At 40.3% G+C, this 20,484-nt stretch overlaps 1 long non-coding RNA gene across 2 annotated transcripts in view; it reads right to left on the bottom strand.

The window, feature by feature from the left end:
* Nucleotides 1-200: 200 nt before the first annotated feature.
* Nucleotides 201-20,484, bottom strand: part of LOC148001253 (uncharacterized) — a 27,302-nt gene continuing 7,018 nt past the window's right edge. Inside the window, exons 2-3 of one of the 2 annotated variants that reach the window (XR_015636889.1) lie at nt 2,982-3,181; nt 201-509 (exon numbers count right to left, since the gene is read on the bottom strand). This is a non-coding gene — a long non-coding RNA (uncharacterized LOC148001253). The remainder of the gene's footprint in view (nt 510-2,981; nt 3,182-20,484) is intronic. The other variant, XR_015636888.1, reaches the window with a different exon arrangement.

Raw genomic sequence — 20,484 nt, 5'->3', positions numbered from 1 at the left:
TGATAGGATTATATTAAACGTTATTTTCTGAGGCAGGAACTCTCAATATAGCCCAGGCTGTCTCAAACCTATAGGAATGTGCCACCACCCCTCCCAGGATGGCAATCGTCTTGACCTAAATGCAAGAGATTTTTGAATCTCTGATTTCAAAGGCATTACAGACTTACATGTTCCCTCTGTCCAAAATAATCACTGTGAGGATTTATTTATTTTTATTTTATTTATTTGGATGTTTTCCTAACAAGTTTGTCTATGTATCGCATGCATGCCCGGTGCCCAGAGAAGCCATTAAGAGGGCATCTGATCCCCCGGAACTAGAGTCAAGGATGGTTGTGAACTTTGTCATAGGTGCTGAGAATAGAACCTGAATCGTCCAGAAGGGTAGTTGGTATTTTAAGCCTCTGACCTTCTCCAGCCCCCACTGTGATGATTTTAAATGGCTGGCATACTCTTCATTTCTGTTCCACCTGAAGGCACTTCTCTGACCACTCCTTGCTCTATTCCAGGTACTGAAAGGATAGCAATGGATAGATGAGAAATCTTGGTTAGTCCCTGCTGAACGAGTATGAGTCGACACCAATGGCTGTTTGTTAATCCCTCAACAAACACGTTTTTCAGTGATGTGAATGGTAACTGAAATGTGAACTTGTAAAACCTCAACTCACCCCATAATTTTTCATGCCTCAGCAAGGTTACTTCCAGAAGGAATGTGCTAAGGGTAATTTTGGAGCCAAAACGGTAAGACAAGTCCAAAAAACATGATCTCTGTGCTTGTGCTATGGGTACACTGGCATTTACCCTGCCTGAGCCAAGCGGTGACATCATGTTACTCCTCTCTTCCCAACCCTTCAATGGAGCCCTTGGCATCCTAGATAAAAGGCGCCTAGGCCTTTGCATGGGTTGGTGTCACCTGAACTCTTACCACATTAACCTTTGCTTGATTGTCTTCTACGGAGCAAATTCTACCAGACTTAAAGCCAAGTCTATGCTGTTGTCCTGCTGAACTGTTCCCTTGCCTGTGCTGTAAAGACTAACTCAGTCTTCAAGGCGAAACGGAAGTACTGTGCTTTCTCAGAAGCCTCTCCCGACTCTGACATCTAGACTGGCGCTCTTTGAAATGCATTAGTTCCATTCTAAGACTTCAGACCATAGCATTTATCACAGTTCATTTAGCGGTTTGGTACAATTATTATTTTTTTAAAACAACTTAACTAAACTGTTTTTCTTTAATAGGATCTTTGTGGGTTTTTTGTATCACTAACAATTACACAATATAGTCAGTCAATCAAGAAATATCATCTAAATGAAATAATTGTCTCGAAAGAACTTCTAGCCAAAGGGTGTTATGTTATTTAGTATATACAATTGCGAGTGTTTTGGAAATCCCAATAATGCTTGATGCTTTTAAAATGCAAGTTTTATTAAATCAGTGGTTCTCATTTTGTTGTTAATTACAACTCTTAAGCATGATCTGGTTATCTGTTTAATCCTACCTGGGCTAAGCACTATTATTTAGCCATGAGCAGGGCGTACCGTTCATCATGGGAACCAGGAGATGTGCTCAGTCTTATGGATATCCAAGCCCAGTTCTTTGTACTTGACAGTTCTCCATGCCAGAACGCCATTAAGATTCCCTACCTTTTTGAAGATCTGAACACTTTTATCTATACCTGGGACTCCTGAGTTTGTTTTTATTGTCTGTTTAGAGATCTTTGGAAAGAAGCTAAGTCATCAAATACTACAAATTCAATTTAGTAATACTTAAAAGACCTTTTCCTTCCAGGTCTCATCTTTGGGACCTTATAGAACAATCTATGTCCTACTTTTTATTTTCCCAATTCTCTGAGTCCACAGTTTTAATGACCACAATAACAGCGACACATCTATCACGAACATGTCCCGTTGGACTTGACACTTGAAGTTCAAGGCTTAGACATGCCTTGGCATGTTCCCTGAGTCTGATCTCTCTCTCTGCCCTCCTTCTGGCTTCAGGCTTAACCCTGAGAAAGCCAGATCATCTATGGAATTTATGACATTATTTTGAATCAAAGTTCATTGCTTGCCTTGGTTCTTCTGAGTTGTCTTACTTAGTCTATGCGAAAGTAAACCTCAGGTGACGTTTATAGTCTTGATTAACAGGAAACTAATTGTTGAAGTCGGTGAAAGGCAAAAATTCTTTTTGTGTGAAAGTCCACAGTACCTTTGAAGACATGCATAAAATGTGAGTCACCAATGTGAATGAATTCATTATGTATCACTATGATTTTACCTTTTTCTTTTTTTGAAACAGGATCTTCTGTAGCCCAGGTGTGCTTTTAACTCACTACATAGCTGAGAATGACTTTAAACTTCTGTATCTGTTGCCTTTCCTCCAAGTGCTGGTCTTACAGGAGAGGGCCTCCTCACTAGTTTACGCTCTACCAACTCAATTTACAACCCAACTCTAATCATTAACAAATTTATACATAACAACTACATTCATTAAAATCATTGTAGCATTTTAGCACTCTGTTTCTCTGCTTATGTTAGGTTATATCCAATTCTGATATCCTTTGCTTAGATTAGGGCGCTGTGCCAAATGGGAAGTTAGAAGCTTTATGAAATGATGAAATTATCTATCTTTAAGAAAAGGGCAGCATGTGAGAGGATAAGAAAAACTGAAGAAAAAAAAAACACTGTTTTTCATTAAAAACTGTAATGGGCCACAAAGCTCGTCTAGAAGTAGTACATACGTCATCATTTAGCTTTTAATTTTTCCAGGCCTATTAGATAAATACTAAGTTAGAGCAATTAAACTTTAATTAGAAGTATAATGGGAACTTCCTGTGTATCTTGTCAGGCACCTCATTGTGATTCAGTGGGTTCGGTCCTTTTGTCAGCTATAGTCAGTGCTGATGATTTTGGGCTGGGAGCCAGAATTGTGTGACTGGCAGAGTCTGAGAGCCCAGCAGAGACTGGGGCGACTGAACTTTTTCACTTACTGAAAAGACGCACTGAGTGCCTGGGGTTCTAGATGTTCATTGTGAATAAGACGTGTCAGAGGCCGCGCAGTCCTGCAGTGACAATCGGCTGAAGAGCAGTTGTGTCCTTGTCTCAGTTGTGTGAGGACAGATGTGGAGGAGGAAACTGTTTTAGGCATCAGTGGCTCCGTTTCTATATTGTAATAATGAGGCTGAATACTCTGTAAAGAATACTTTAGAGATTAAAATCCAGTCAAGTGACCCCCATCTGACCTCTGGTTCCACTGTCTGTATCACAACAGGCGGAACACGGAAACCACATGAATAAAGGGCCAAATATATAAGGAATTCTCATGTGCTGACAAAAGCCAAAAAAGCTCGGCACGTATCTCCTCAAAAGCTATCACCCCAATAATGGAACTACCTCACACTAGGCGCGTTTCCTCTCCCCCTTCCCCTCCCCCTCCCCTTCTTCTCCTCCTCCCCCTCCCTCTCTCCCTCTTCCCCTCCCTCTCCCTCTCCCTGTCCCTCTCTCCCTCCCTCCCTCCTTCCCTCCCTCTCCCTCCCCTCTCTCCCTCCCTCTCTCTCCCTCTCTCCCTCCCTTCCTCCCTCTCCCTCTTCATCTTCCTGTCCCTCTTCCCTCCCCCGCCCTCCCTCCCTGTCCCTCTCCCTCTCCTTCTTTCCCTCCCTTTCCCTCTCCCCGCCCTCCCTCTCCCTTTCCTTCTTTCCCTCCCTCTCTCTCTCTCCCTCTCCCTCTTTCCCTCCCTTTCTCCCCCTCTCTCTTTTTCTCTGTCCCTATTCCTCCCTGTCACTCTTTCTGTCCCTGTCTCTCTCTCCTTCTTTCCTTCCTTTCGTTTTTTAATTTCTGAAGGATTTTTTTTTTTTTTTTTTTTTTTTTTGCCACATAGCCTCTCTCTGTTGTCCAGACTGGCCCTGAACATATGGAGTCCTCCATAAACCTCTTAAATACTCAAATTACCAGCCGAGCCAATACTTGATGGTGCCAACAGGGACCCAAATTCCAATACACAAAGCTACAGCAGAAAAGCCATCTCCAGACTGTAGCTATAGAATCCAAGTATATTACATACGCAATGAAGAATGCCAGGAAGAAGATTCACAGTTTTACAGTGAGGTAAGCAGAAGAGAACGCCATGTTTGAAGGGGCACACGTTAAGTAGATGAAGGAAGGGAAAAGCATACTTTCTAGCAGAAGGATGCCTTTTGCAGTGATCAAAGTCATGAAAACGGAAGGTGCAGCTAAAGTATAGTGAAAACAGGGAACGGGGCCTGAAGGTGACGTTGGGGCTCAGTGAACAGCTGACTTAGTATCTACCAGTACTTTGCGGAAGTAACCAGATTCTGTGGTAGCCACTTTAGTGTAAATAGGTAGAAGCCAAATCACACCAAATCTTTCTGTTAAAATGTCATTATTTCTTCCTATGGAAAAATCTCCTAGTTAGTAGAGTGCCACAATCCCAATTCCTTTACAACAAGCATTTTCAAAAGCACAGCTGCTGCCACCGAATCAAATTCCATTGCGTCCAACACTGTATTTTCGTTATCCACACATCCATTGATGGACGTCTAAGTTGGTTCTGTTTTCTTGTTACTGTAACAAGGGTGGGTGGATCCAGAAAATATATTAAATGAGCTAACCTAAACACAGAAAGATAAGATATACATGTCCTCTTTCATATGATGGTCTAAGACTATAAAGTATACTTGCATATAAATAAAAATGTCTAATTGTGGGTAAAACCTAAAAATTAGAAAAAATAGACCAAGATAGGCTAAAATTACCTTCTGAGGATAGAAGATAGACATGGGCCATGAAAAAGGAAAGCAGCTAAGTAAGAATACAAGAGGGGATCGGGGTAACAGGGTGGTGGGTGGGGTAATGGGAGGATGAAGATGAGGAAGACGAGGAATCAATAAAACATGTTTTTCAAACTTTGTTTGGAAATGCTGCAATGATATTTAATACCTTGTATGTGTTTTGGATGACAGTTATTCACGTAAGGAATACCGAGGTCACATTTTATCTTGTTCATTTATTCATTTCATGTGGACACACACCAATGAGTTTTCATACATAGCGCATGAATTCACATTGTGCTTCTGTTTATTTTAATTTAAAGGATGTAGCTATGTCCCTTAGGGACAGGGCCTCTTGGAACTCTCTCTCTCCTTGAGGATTTATACACAGAGAATAGTCAAAGGGGTGGGAGAGATACTTCCTTTAGTGAGGTGGCAACTGGTAAGATGCCCCCGGCCCTGAAGGTGACTCTAAAGAAACTCCCTGTATCATTTGTACCTGATCATTGTTTCCTGAGGCAGGAAAGTAGAAGTGGGGCCCGACTGGGCAAAGGAAGCAGTGAGGAACACTGGGAGAAGCAACGGGAGAAGGTAGCACGCGGCGAGCACAACTGAAGTGCATTCTGTAGACTTACAGAATGTGATAAGGAAACCATTATTATATACACTTAATATGTAATAATACTTTTAAGGCCTATAATTTCAATAATCTTTTGTATAGAAAATATAATATAAATTCAAAGAATTTTTAACCCCTGAGAGGTAACTTTGAATTCAGACACAATAAATGATTAGGGAGAATGTCAGGTATGTGTGGAAGAGGCACGAAGCTCAGAGGTGACCCTTCAGAGGAACTTTTCCAGTGTGTGTCCAATGCAAATCTAAACTGCAGAGAGACTTTGGATCTCCTAAAGCAACTGCCTACGATTGCATTCTATGCTAGTTCAAAGAAGCCACCTTTGGCTTACAGCTAACTTGATGCTATCAACATTGTATTTCTTTTCTTCCTGGGGCAACTTCTTCCTCTCCATCCTTTGGAAAGAGAAGACCTAATTGTTGACAAAGAACAATGCTCTTTATCTGAGTAGGTCTTGTGTTTTCTTGGTTCCCTGACTCTGGTTTGTTGGGCTGTCCTCCAGAACTCAGCCTGTTGCTAGCTGTGGTTTGGTGCTTAGGGACCACAGTCACTCTGTTAGGACACTGAAGACTGTTTCTGTTCCCCCATTGCTTGGTGTGTATCCATGGGTGTGGGAGTGAAATGGCTTAAGGGCTCCATGGCTTGCTTTTTCCCTCTGCCCCAGTCCCTGGCAGCTTGCCGCTGATGCCAACTGACTCATTCATTCTCTTGAAGTCACTGTCTCCTCTGGATCTGGTTCATGTTTTCCCCACCTTCCCATTTCCTCTGCCTGGAGCTCTCACTCTAAAACAGAGAGATGCTTTCCTAAAGAGAAGAGTGATATCATATCCTTTCCAAAAACTGTTTATCTTGTCCCTGGTCCATGATGCGTCCAGCAAGTCTAATTCTCTTTAGATGAGAAAGATCCCATTAACTTTGTCATTGAATCAAATTAATTTTAAATGTGCTGCAGCATCTTTGGTAATGAGGATAGTCCACAGAAGAGTGTTTCACAATAAAAAAAGGTGAAGTAAAGATTTATTCCTGCTTATCTACTGTCATACATAGTAAGGATTTTTACCAATTCTGTTTGCCAAATTAGCTACACCTGTAGAAGACAAGACTTCTGGGTCACCTCAAATGCCATGTGCTCCTCTCTTAGCATATAGTAGTAAGGTTCATCTATGGGGAAAGTGTAGTTATTTCCTGATTTATCTACTTCTTTAAGGGTACAAGTTAATTAGAAACTATATTTTTTATGTTGGTTTCAAAAATAAGAAGACGGATAAATACAGGGAAGAAAACAAAAATCATCCACAGACTAGCAAAGTTAACTCTAGGGATCACAAAAGTCACAAATTCCAAAGTGAGTTTCTGTGTTCTCATCTTGGGTAGGCTGGAGTAGAGACTAGAATGGGCAATGAGAGAAAAACAACTGGAGCCAATGGCATCGCAGTATTCTCAAGTGGGTGTTGAAGATGAACGTCATTTCCGTATTAGTGCAGAGTGTCACAGCTGTGCCTCAACAGAGAGTAAGACAGGAAGGTCGGTGTGTAAAAACAAAGGAAAAGGTAAGAACAGAAGCCCTTTATCTCTGCAGTTCTTGTGGAACTTCCTTAAGTGCTCTGGAAACCATGTGACACAATGTACTAGAACTCAGTACACCAACTGGTCTACCAACTTTCCTATGGGGAAATGAGGGTTAACTGTTCACTGGCTTCTGAAGAGATCTAGCTCATCTCTTTGAAACACTATCTTCTTCATAGTTTAATGCTATAGTTCTTAGTTCTATAAATGCATGCTCTTCAGGTGTTCTAGGAAACCCCAGTGTACATGGCAGTAATTCCACACTTGGCATCTGCAGTTCTCACCATCTTGAATGTTGAGCCCCTTAAACCTACAACACGCTATAAGGCTGTCTCCTCATTGTTTATCCAGCCCAACTATGATCTACCCTTTTCTCCATCAGCACATATAGCCATCATCATCTCAGCCTGCAAGTCAGTTGATTTTTTTCAGTCTTACTATCCGTTGCACTTGTGACTTTATTTACCTTTTCATTGTCCATACAATGAAAACAAAGAGCCTATTTGTCTGTTTTACAGCTTTTCTCCACCCACCACATTGCCTTGCCCATAGTAGGTACTTGGTTGATATTAGTTGCATTATTATATGAGTGAAGTAAACAGTGGTTTACACTACAGTTGCGTGTAATTGAGATTATACTGGTTACATTATGTTATCAGAAGCAACAAATAACGCTTATGTGTTGCACTATTTAACCAGCCAGTTGAGGACTGCCCCAGATGCAAGTAGAAAATGTGAAGTGAGTAAAAAGGGTTTGGTTGGATTTTTTTTAGCTAAAACTCAGAAGATGAATAAGATCTGAGGAGTGTCTGTTTTGATTGTTAACTCACTTCTGTTTTCCAGAGAAGACATTTTTACTTGTCTTGCCAGAAGCCATCTTAATTCATTTTACCATGTGGTGTGTGTGTGTGTGTGTGTGTGTGTGTGTGTGTGTGTGTGCACTCGCGTGCACACGCGTGCACGCAAGTGCACAGGTGTGAATATATGTATGTATCTAAGGGCCTGAAGTCAATGTCGAGTGTCTTCCTTAATTACCTTCAAGTGTATCTTTTGAAACATGGTCTCTCATTAACCTGGATCTTACTGATTTGCCTAAGTTGACTGGCCATTAAGCCTGAAAACTCTTTCTTTTTGTTCCCCACGTAAGGATTAAAGTATGTACAGCTATGACCAGCTTTTTCTGAATGCTTATCTTTACACACAAAGCTCTTAACCATCTTATCCAAACCAAGGACCACTGTCCTTCTTTAAGATGAGAAAAACAATGGTTATATGTAGTTGAATTGATAGACATCCCAGTTCAGAACACAGTGTAGGAGAGGAACTCACCCTCAGTGGTAACTAGGGTACGAAAGGGAGAGATGGGATGAGAAATGAAGGCAGAATAATTTAATGAGTAGATAGTGTGAACCTGTTCATTCATGAGCTCAGCCTACAGAAAGACAATGGACTAGGCAAGACAGTCTGCTGTTGTTCCTGGGCCTGGATCTGTCCTTTAACCCACTGTGCCTGGCTGTGGCCCTCATTGTCCTCTGTCAACAGTCCTGCTCCTGCTCCACCTTCCTGACCTAGCTCTGTGTCTCCTGGGATTGAGGGATTTTCCAGTGTCAGGAAGGCCCACAGTAGATATAGTGGAATGGTAATTGCTACCAAGACTGGTAGCCTCAGATAATCCCCAGATCTCACATGGTTGGAGAAGCAAACTAACTCCTGTAAGTTGCCCTCTGATCCATACTACCTCCCCCGGAATAAGTAGTTAAGGGTATGAAAATAGACAACCATTTTAAAAAATAATGAAGTGTTAGCAGATACCTGAGTGGTAGATTAACATCAGCCCATGTCTAGGGCTGGCCCTTCTCTGAACCTTGCTTCTTTCTATCCCTCTGTGATGCAGTAAATACGAGCTTACATAGTTCTAGCATGTAGAGACCTCTCTATTCATTCTACTGAGAACCTGAGTTCATTTCAAATGTATTCCCATCTAGAGCCTTACTACTGGACTCTATTCTCAGTGTCAAAAATTTTGACATAGACAGCATAACCATGGTACCACTACTCCAAAAACATTCTAAAATAGCTTTTGTCACCTCTGGAAATTCTTCAGGCTTTTATCCAATCGGTTTCCCACTTTACTCAGCTACCTTCACTTCTATTCATTCACTCAGCCTGCTCTTCAGCTTCATATATTTGGAAAACATTGTGTTTATGATTTTCCTGGCTATTTCACTTCATGTGCCGTCTGTCACTGGGTATATCATTCTTCTTCCTGAATACTGTCAATTATGGAACTCTACCACAATTTGTTTCCCTATTTGGATGTTTAATGTATATCTGAGAGTCTTTAAAGAACTGAACGGAAGTTCAGGATCACTGTGACAAAGATACATCACTATATGGTCTTTGACAAATACGTAATAGCAGAATATTTGTTCTTAAATAGAAATATTCTTAGCTTTAACAGAAACTACCAGTTTATGCACAAAAACAAAACAAGTATTTCAACATTCTCACTTAGCACCATCCAAATCTTCAACACTTAGAAGATGCTGTAGAAGTTACAGAATTCTATTCACAAAGACTGTGCAAATCTTTTAACCTCAGCAAACAGCCCACTTACACTCTCAATGACGCTGTTTCTCATTCCCTGCATTCATACTACCAAAGCATGATAAAAGTTCTGGTTTTAAAGGGCTTAATGCTCTAGTATGAGATCATTTCCTAGGCTATGTTGTGGTTTAAACGCGCGCGCGCACACACACACACACACACACACACACACACACACACACACACACTACACAATGAGTCCCCAAGTCATCAAGAGCCGGTAATAAACTAAGAATAGCAGGCAGCTCACTTCCCAGTCATTGGCACTAGTGCCATAGTGCTGACAACAGAGAGTAAACAGTCCACACAGCATGGCCATGACTCAGACACAATACAAGGCCCGTCTGAAGAAATCTAAGGCTGCCTCTTTCTTTGAATCCCACATAGTTCCTCCTTTAGAAGTCAGGTAAAGCTCTGTGAAGAAAATGAATTAAGAAACATGTAGGAGAAAACAATACGTGCAATGCATGAGGTGGAAATGACAATTGTTCAAGGGAAGGAATTGTTACATCTGATGGGAATCTACCTCAAGAGATGTTCTAACAGGTTACAATCCTTTGTGTTGAAACTCAAGACTAAACTCACAGTGCCTGTTATTGCCTTTTCATTTTGACAATGCGCTAATTGTACAAAATTATGGCTTTTGTTACAACATTCAAACATGCACATGAGATGGTTTAGTCATGCTCAGCACCCCTTGACCCCTTAAGGTTCCTCAGTTTTCTTTGCTCTTTGATCCTGCTGAGACCTGAACTCACAATGCCGTCTGGCTCTACCAGAGCTGTAAACTATATGAGCTATAAATGTTCAAAGGAATTTAAGGAAGTTCATGCCTATGAACATTTTTTATGTTGTTCCATTATTTATTACAGTTCTTTTCTCTTTATAAGCATTTTGAATTTTCCCAAAGATGCACTTTGACCATTTTGAATATTTCAGAAGGTAGCAGGAACATGTTATTAAAAGAAAATTGCAGTTGAAGGCTGCGTGTCAATCATATCAGAAAGACCAGAGACACCATGATTCCAACACTGACCTTTTACTTCTTGAAAGCAGATCCATACCAAATGACTGGTGTTGACTGGTGTGTGTGTGTGTGTGTGTGTGTGTGTGTGTGTGTGTGTGTGCGTGTGTGTGTGTGTGTGTGACATTATTTCTGGGAGTTATGAACAGGTCTACGCATCCCAGATAGGAAATTCATGACAGATCCAAATAGAGATAACACCAAAGTCCTATTTAGTGAATTAATAAGTTTATTGAGGTTATGTAAAGGAATATGGGTGAGGGATTACTTACAGGATAAGAATGGCTCAAATACAGCTCCAGCATGGGTAACAACTCACAAAATCTGGAATCCTGGAACCCACAGACAACTTGTAAGAACCTTAATAGGTTGGAAAGTATCTTTTCCAGGTAGCTCAGTTGATCTGAGCCTTTTCTAAGAAATTTAGCTGATCTATATCCCTCTTCTAGGCAGCTTGGCTGCTCCAAGAAGACCTCTTAACAGTCCTTACTGTTTACTTAAACTCAAAAAAGGAGGGACCTAATGTGTCTGTTCAGTTTCAGGAATTTCCTGAATCTTTGGAGTTGTTTCTTTATTGAATTGGGGGATCTCTCTTTAGAACATCCTAAGTCTTAAGGAGCTTCCCTAGAGAATGAGATTTTTCATCTCCCTTTGTAACACAGTGGATCTAAAGAGATTCTCTATATCATTGAAGGTTTGATCTCAGAGAAAATTGCTACATACTTCTCTACCCCTTCCTGCCGGTCTTAGATTCTGACCTCTCTTAGGTAATGTTTCTGCACCTTGAAACGGGAGACAAGGTTGAAAAAAGACAGTATTTTCAACAAATTGTGCTGGTTCAACTGGAGGTCAGCATGTGGAAAAATGCAAATTGATCCACTCTTATTGCCTTGTACCATGCTCAAGTCCAAGTGGATCAAGGACCGCCACATAAAACAAGATACACTGAAACTAACAGAAGAGAATGTGGGGAAGAGCCTTGAACACAGGGGCACAGGGAAAAAACTTCCTAAACAGAACACCAATGGCTTATGCTCTAAGTTCAAGAATTGACAAATGGGACCTCATCAAATTTCAAAGCTTCTGTAAGACAAAGGACACTGTCATTAGCACAAAACAGCAATGATCAAATTGGGAAAAGATCTTTACCAATCCTATATGTGATAGAGGGCTAATATCTAATATTTACAAAGAACTCAAGAAGTAGACTCCAGAGAATCAAATAACCATATTTTTAAAAAATGGGGTACAGAGCTAAACTAAGAATTCTCAACTGAGGAATATCGAATGGCCACGAAACACCCAAAGAAATGTTTAAAATCCTTAGTCATCAGGGAAATGCAAGTCAAAACAACTCTGAGATTCCACCTCACACCAGTCAGAATGGCTAACCTCAAAAATTCAGGTGATAGCAGATGCTGGTGAGGATGTGGAGAAATAGGAATACTCTTCTATTGTTGGTGGGATTGTAAGTTAGTACAACACTATGGAAATCAGTCTGGTGGTTCCTCAGAAAATTACCGAGCTATACCACTCCTGGGCATATACCCAAAAAATGCTCCAACATATAACAAGGACACATGCTCTGCTATCTTAAGAGCAGCCTTATTTATTATAGCCAGAGCTGGAAAGAACCCAGATGTCCCTCAACAGAGGAATGGATACAGAAAATATGGTACATTTACACAATGGAGTACTACTCAGCTATCAAAAACAATGACTTCATGAAATTCTTAGGCAAATGGGTGGAACTAGAAAGTATCATCCTGAGTGAGGTAACCCAGTCACAAACATACATGATATCTACCCATTGATAAGTGGATATTAGCCCAAAAGCTTGGAATACCAAAGATACAATTTACAGACCATATGAAGACCAAGAAGAAAAAAGACAAAAGGGTAGATTCTTCAGTACTTCTTAGGAAGGGGAACAAAACAATCACAAGAGGAAATACAGAGACAATGTGTGGAGCAGAGACTGAAGGAAAAGCCATCTAAAGACTGCCACATGTGGGGATCCATCCCACATGTAGTCACCAAACCGAGTCACTACTGGGGTTCCAAGAGGTGCATGCTGACAGGAGCCTGATATGGTTGTCTCCTGAGAGGCTCTGCCAGAGCCTAACAAATACAGAGGCAGATGCTCACAGCCAAACATTGGATTGAGAACTGGGTTCCCAATGTAGGAGTTAGAGAAATGTCTGAGGTAACTGAGGGGGTTTGCAACCCCATGGGAAGAACAACAATATCAACCAAGTATCAACCAGAGCTCCCAGGGACTATACCACCAACCAAAGAATACCCATGGTTCGTATTTAGCAGAGGATGGGCCTTGTTGATCCTATGAAGGCTAGATGCTCCCATGTAGGGGAATGCCAGGGCAGAGAAGCAGGAGGGAGTGGTTGGGTGGGTGGTGGAGCACCCTCATGGAGGCAGGGGGTGGGGGATAGCATGGTTTCCAGAGGGAAAACCGGGAAAGAGGATAACATTTGAAATGTAAATAAAGAAAATATCCAGTAAAAGAAAGGAAAAAAAAGCCAAAAAAGAAATTTGACTTTTTTTTAAAAAAAAAAAAAACTTTACTAGAAAACCAAACATGCACCTATTTTTAATTTCTGTATCCAGAACATAGCTGGTGGTGCATCGTGGTGGAATTTTTCTTTGTTATGGGGAAAGAGAAGACAGAAAATGAGAAACAGAAGAGTCTCCAATGAGACACTGACAGTAGTAATAACCCATGGTGAGAAACACGGACATAAGGCTGCTTAGCCAGTGCATAATATTCATTTAAAGTCAAACTGGTGACTGACTTTTCCACTAGGTCCCATAATTTTTCTGGCCATATGTTTTTGTATACACTCTTGGTGCCAGATACAGATTTCTTCTTGTGCAGTGGTCCTTAAATCCAATCAGAATGCTAATTCTGCCTACTGTCTATTGGCCCATCTTAACTGACATTTCCATTTTGATGAAAATAGAACCCAGAACCTACATCTGGGTAGAATTTGGGGCCATAATTCTCCCCAGAAATCTTTGCAGCACCTAGCAGTATAGTAGCTCTCTTGTAGGAAGGAAGGATTTTCTGTTCAGTCATTAATTTTTTTTCTCCAAGTCCTGCAACCAAAGCATAAGATATCTTAAGCTATAAGATTTAACACTCACTTCTGGAATGTATCCAATAGCAATAGCTTTTATTTGGTTGGTAGCATTTAGGCTCTTCCATGAGCAACAATCGAAAAGATCGCCAACCCTTTGCACTGAGATTTATAATAACCAGTCTTGTTGCTTTAGGAAATGTTTGGTTTTAAATTTTTTAACATTTATACACCACAGATATTGTGGATTTTTTTCAGTCATCTTGATAGTTCTCATCTGTGTCTTGCCTAAGAATTTTACAGTTACATTTGACTCCTGGGTACTTTGTGAGCTAATTGTGTCTCTTAAAGGTATATTTGTGTGTGTGTGTGTGTGTGTGTGTGTGTGTGTGGTGTGTAAAACATTTAGCAATTTTTCTGCATATAAAGAAATGTCAGAATCATCTAATATTGTAGAACAGGATCTCATCACTTTCATCAACTGTTCAGTAAAATGAGAAATGTTGAACACTGGTGAGAAGGAGGGGGAACTGCCTTACTTAGTCTCTGCGGTAGAGGGTTACCCCCCACACACAACCCTCCCAGGAGCCATCCTGCTTTTCACAGGTCATAGCAGACTGTTGAGAGGTCTGCGGGCTGGAGGAATAATGTCTACCTGTTTTGAATCCATGATACTTTCACAGTTTTGTCATATCCCCCAGGCAGTCTACACTGCTCTATCAGGAATTGATCTCTGTTTTTCCCAACCACCCATGGCTGCTTTCATAGTTCCCATCCTTCTCTGGAGAAACTCTCTAACACTGTCCCAGTGATATACTCCCACCCCTAAAAATCCTCTTGCAGTGGAGAAATATATACCCTCTACCCTTGAGGGAGGTATAGCCTACCCCTGGGAAAAGCTTAGTCCTTTTAAACTACATTGTTTTATATTTATGTCCATCAACTGACTTTTTTCAACCTGACACTCATAGGATTCATAGGAACCAAGACACACTTGATTCTACAACACTTTCCCAAGCCCAAATACTTTATAAAATTAATTTTAAAAATAAACCTACAATTCAATATGGGGCTTTTAGTCACCTGGATTGAACCTCCCTGTGAGAGACCCCCTAGGCATCTCTGCTAAAGAAGTACCTGGGAAGGTTCCCACTCCTGGAGACCTCTTTCTTCCACAGTACAGGTGGGGTGGTTCAGTGGGGATCACCTTCACCTCTAGTCTATTTTTAGTTATTTTAGCAGCAGGTAGAACCAGTTCAGGTGTTGATCTAAGCTTGTCTTTCTGTCTCTGTAGGAAATATATGACTCCTCCTAAAGCCCCCTGACTTTACAAAAGACCTAGCATCTGACGCACCAAAGCCACTAAAGATCCACTGTAGGCCAAAAATCCCTGTTAAATCAACTTTTTTCTCAACTTTTGGGAGGAGAGTTATCTAGTACAGTGAAATGGTTGTCAAGAAACACTTTTCTTTAGTTAGTTTTGTTAAAATCATCAATCATATTCGTTATCGCTTTTACTGTCCAAGTTTTTCAATGGTCTTCAAGCTTTTGGATCCAAGCACAGGCTCTTCAGCACGTGTAAAACTTGCACTCTTTTCTTTGTCCTCTGACAACTGCAAGAAACAGGAAAATGCATCTCTTTCTCATTCTCTCTCTCACACAAGCAGATTCCCAGTGGAGAGCAGTATTGGCCTGAGACACCTTTGACATAGCAGTGGCTCTGCGGCAGACTGTTCACACTACCCTCCCTTCTGTATTACCTTTGTGTACTAATATAATTGTTCTGACCTTTCACCTGTTTTAGATTGTGTCTATACTCACTCTGCGGACTTGACTCACTAAGCAGGCAGGTCCCTTCAAGCTACGTAAAGAACAACAGTCTCACTAGGATCTCCCTTTCATGGACTCCCCATCAAGACTTTCCTTCTGGAGAGAGGATGCCACCTCGGTTTTACGTCTTGGCACACATCATATGTACCATACAGTTCTGACATAGAAAGAAGGCACACTATTTCTGCACTACAAGACGTTCAAAAATATTCTGCACTCAGGAACTCTACACAATATGACTGCCTCAACAAACACTAAAAGAATGACACCATCAATTGGCTTATCAATGTGGGTCAAAGTGATCTCACAAGGACCCACCCCTAACTATAGAGCATAAAGATATAGGTATAGATGACGTCAGTCTACCAAACCTTCCTTCAATTTGTTATATGTGTTATAGATCCAAGGACAGCTTTGGTCTTTGTTCTTCTTCATTAGTCATGAACTCATGCTAATCTGCCTGCACTGCCAACACTTTATCGAGCTCTTAGTTTCCACTTTAAAAACTTATGAGCACATAGTGTATGTCTCATGCTATGCCAGCTGAATTATTTCATAGAGATCAAATACATCAGATTTGGAGGCAAGAGATCTGGGCTTAGAAACTATCTCTGTGCAGGACATATGTGACCTCCAGAAAGCTACTTCATGGTTTGGTTTCTGTTGTGAGACAGTATTGAAAATAGCCTTACAGGGTTTTATGACGATCACATGAAACAAATCAATTAAATGCTTAGAACAGGAACTCATAAATGTTATCTAAACTGTATGATGACATCTACTTAAACAGATTCTTTCCAGTAATGTGAATGCATTCCAGTAATGTGAATGTGAACTCAAGTTACTGGTTTCAGAATCAACAGTAAATTATGAATTATTTTATAGTATAATAAATAATGGAGCTGTGTGATAGATAATATTATTTACTAAGTACATTCAGTGCATTTAAAATGGAACTTAGAAATAAGAGTGGTGAACAAACAGATAGAACCCAGCTTGGTTCTATTTTTGCAACTTATCCCTATTCGGATACCGTTATTCTTATTCTTGGTAGCTCTTCCCATATCTTTGCCCATAGCTTTGATTTTAAATGAAAGGTTGTCACTACATGAGTTTGCCACGTAAATCTTGCTTTGTAAAGAACATATACTCATTCAAGTGGTAAGTATAAGATAAAGACGATATAAGGAATATATATTAGTTTAGTGTCTATCAAATAAAGACAGTAATTCAGTGTTCTTGGTTTGTTTACTAAATACTTGCTATTCAGTTCATTCAGTGGAAAGTGCACCAGGCTCTGAGTACCATGAGACCGGATGAAGAAAAGGCAGTCCCCTGGTTGTCAGGGTGATCTGGCACTGCTGACTAAGTCTTTATGTTCTACTACTAAGAACATTTTCTCTTACTGTTAACACCATACATGGCCACTTAAGGCAATGGTGGGTTATGGCAAAAACAAGATTATCACAGTTATGACTGTGCATAGACAAACAAGACCACTGTTCAAACCACAACTCTCACCAAACATCCCATTCATCTGACATACAGGCTGGCTGATGGTTCTTAATTACTATAGCTTTAGACTCTCTCAATTACAAGTCTTCGTAAGAGACTTTTGCCTGTCTTATAGCTACCAATCATATGCAAAGCCCCGCTTCCTTAAACTCTCCTCAGGTACCAAGCACAAGCTCAAATGGTCCGCGTCTTTTCTTATGTGCTCTCACAAGGCATCCATGGCTTTCCATGGGGATTCTTTCCTGATGCTAGTCTTAGTTGGCTCCCTGGTGTTCTCTACCTGTAGGACTTTGGTGTTGATAGGGAGTAACACAGGACACAACATAGACTACTGGCTCCAAGATTGTCTGGCATTGACCTCAGTGACACTAATTATGAAACCTAAAATAATGGCATTCACAAGATAGAAGTTTTCTCTCATGTAAGATAAGTCTACAGGTAAAAGATGTATATACATACAGCTGGAGTGTCCTTTTCAAGACAGAAATTCCAGTTCACTGCTTATTTTCCACAAAACTAACCTGTGTATCAGACTAAGGGTCAATGCATAGCCTAACATAACTCCTGGAGATTCAGCCAAGTGTTCATATCCTAGACAGCTGAAAGGGCCAGAGATAGAAGATAATAATGATGTGTCTCAAGCCTTCAATGGTATCCTTCGACAGAACTTTCAGGAAATTATACTACCAATTTGTCACGGCCCAGACATTTCACTAACAGAATTTTGACATACTGGCCACCAGCAACGTCAAGGAAGTCTGGAAAATGTAATGTTAGCTGAGCACTTTGCTGGTGGGTATAATCCTGGGACTTGATTACTAAGGAAAGAGATAAAGCAGATGCTTTAAAAAGATGAGCATACAATTACTGACTCAGTAATTAGTATAGTATGAAAAACAAACAAAGAAACCTCACTTTTCCTTTTGCATGTAAATAAATACATTAGTTTATGTTAAAAACATATCCACTACCAAAAAACTGTACTCAGAGCAGAAATGACCTGATTTTGCAGAAATAATGGCATGATGACATCACAGTTGGAAGCATCTTGTACCGCTGAGCAGGAACCATGGTAAAGGATCCCTCTGCACTGAGTGTAGTGCTTGATCAAAGGGTTCTAGGGGAATGCCAGCAATAAAGTTGTTTGAGATGGCATGTTGATGGTAGGAGTCGCTCCTCTTACCTTCAGCATTCTGAATACCTTAGAATTCTTACAGACTTATTGTCTGCGTTAGGGTTTTGCTGGTGTGAACAGACCCCATGACCAAGTCAACTCTTATAAGGTCAACATTTAGTTAGGTCTGGTTTCCAGGGGCAGAGGTTCAGTCCATTATCATCAAGGTAGGGACATGGCAGTGTCCAGGCAGACATCATACACAAGGACCTGAGAATCCTACATCTTTGACTGAAGGTTTCCATGCAGCTCGGATGAGGGTCTTAAAGCTCACATCCACAGTGACATACCTACTCGAACAAGGCCACACCTACTCCAACAGGGTCACACCTTCTTATAGTGCCACTCCCTGGGCCAAGCATACACAAACCATAATACTTATATTTCACAACAAGCAGATATCTTGCGGCTATAAAAAAAAATCTGTATTTTTATTTGCATTATTCTAGAATGCCCATTAGGAAAGCAGTCATTAAAATCTATAGTGCTTTCTTCAGAATCAATATTAATAATAACCAAATACATTGGGTATTTGGAGTAATAATAAAACATCATATAGAAGTCCAAGTAATTTATACATATTATCCCGTTTGAATCTCACAAGTCCCTTTGATTTGGACCCTTATCATCTGGAAGTGAAAAAGCTATAGCCACAAAGCATGCAAGTAATTTACCCTGTGAAAAAAGGAACACAGCTGTACTAAAATCTGGATCCTGGAGGCTTGAGCACACACTGCACTCAGAGACTGACCAAAGAAGTATGGAGCACTGTCTGGGTGTAAGAAGAGTAGGTAACACAAGAGGCCATTTTCTCTCGAAGCTGGGATTCTTTTTTTTTTTTTTTACGTTTTTTTTTTATTAACTTGAGTATTTCTTTTTTTTTTTTTTATTAACTTGAGTATTTCTTATATACATTTCGAGTGTTATTCCCTTTCCCGGTTTCCGGGCAAACATCCCCCTCCCCCCTCCCCTTCCTTATTGGTGTTCCCCTCCCAACCCTCCCCCCATTGCCGCCCTCCCCCCATAGACTAGTTCACTGGGGGTTCAGTCTTAGCAGGACCCAGGGCTTCCCCTTCCACTGGTGCTCTTACTAGGATATTCATTGCTACCTATGGGGTCAGAGTCCAGGGTCAGTCCATGTATAGTCTTTAGGTAGTGGCTTAGTCCCTGGAAGCTCTGGTGAAGCTGGGATTCTTAACAGAGACAGTGATGTATCAACTGAAATCACTTTAGATCTGCCCACTTGGTAGGTCATCTTTGTTTGTTTAGTTTTAATCACAAAAGAACACAAGAAAACCTTGATCATTATTCAAATATTAGAACATATAAAGGAGTTATTTCTTAAGTGAAAGCATGGATTATTAATATTTTAATGCATCCTTTCTGAATTTTTCTATACACATATAATACATGTAAGTACTTATAAAATTGCCCCATATTATATATGAAGCCGAAGAAGGCTACACCACCACTTTATTGCTATTCTTAGTTTTATACTTTCTCGGAATAATTGAACACATGGTTTTCTAAGCATTTTTACATTCTATAAGTTCATAGTGAGTTTATACTGGGCAATGGTTCATGTCTTAGATCAATAAGACTTAAGGAGTTACAGCACAATTGTTTATAGGTCTTTCCATTAAGACTAGTACCTGAATAAACATTCATTACCTGCTACTAGCTCCATAAGCTCATTATAAGTTCAAAGCAATATTTTTTATGTCATAAATTAGCATGGTTTTGTCAAGAGAGAAATCATCTTTATGTCTTATTATTTTGAAGTCTCATATAAATACACTAGTCCCTTATTTATTTTCTCTCCTTGCACGTACAATAAATTTCCCATTCCCAGTTTATAAACTTGAGTAACCAGATAGTGGCCATTCCTAAATTAGAAGAAATTCTTTTCCTTGATCATAAATTTGTTCCAAGCCTACTTTCTTTTCCTAGTGCAATTAGCCTGTGGCACAAGAAGGTTTACAGAGCCCCATTTGCAACTTTTATTCTATAGAGGACTTGAGATTACTTGTATTAATTTACTTGTTGATGTATAATAAAATCATTACCAAGAGCTAAGACGTCTTCAATTTGTGTAGCAAGCATTATTACTACACGAGAGTACGTCTTCATATTTCTGCAGAACTTCTGCCCAACATGGTGGGCTGATGCCCAGGAATCATTAGGCTATGTAATAGTGGCAGGAAAGACATATCATAAGCAAGAAGCAATCCTGGGATAGATTCTCTGAGGACCCTGAA

This window comes from Rattus norvegicus, chromosome 14, assembly GCF_021556685.1.
Source record: "Rattus norvegicus strain SHRSP/BbbUtx chromosome 14, alternate assembly SHRSP_T2T, whole genome shotgun sequence".
Taxonomy (NCBI): domain Eukaryota; kingdom Metazoa; phylum Chordata; class Mammalia; order Rodentia; family Muridae; genus Rattus; species Rattus norvegicus.
This window is presented reverse-complemented; position numbering and strand designations above follow the sequence as displayed.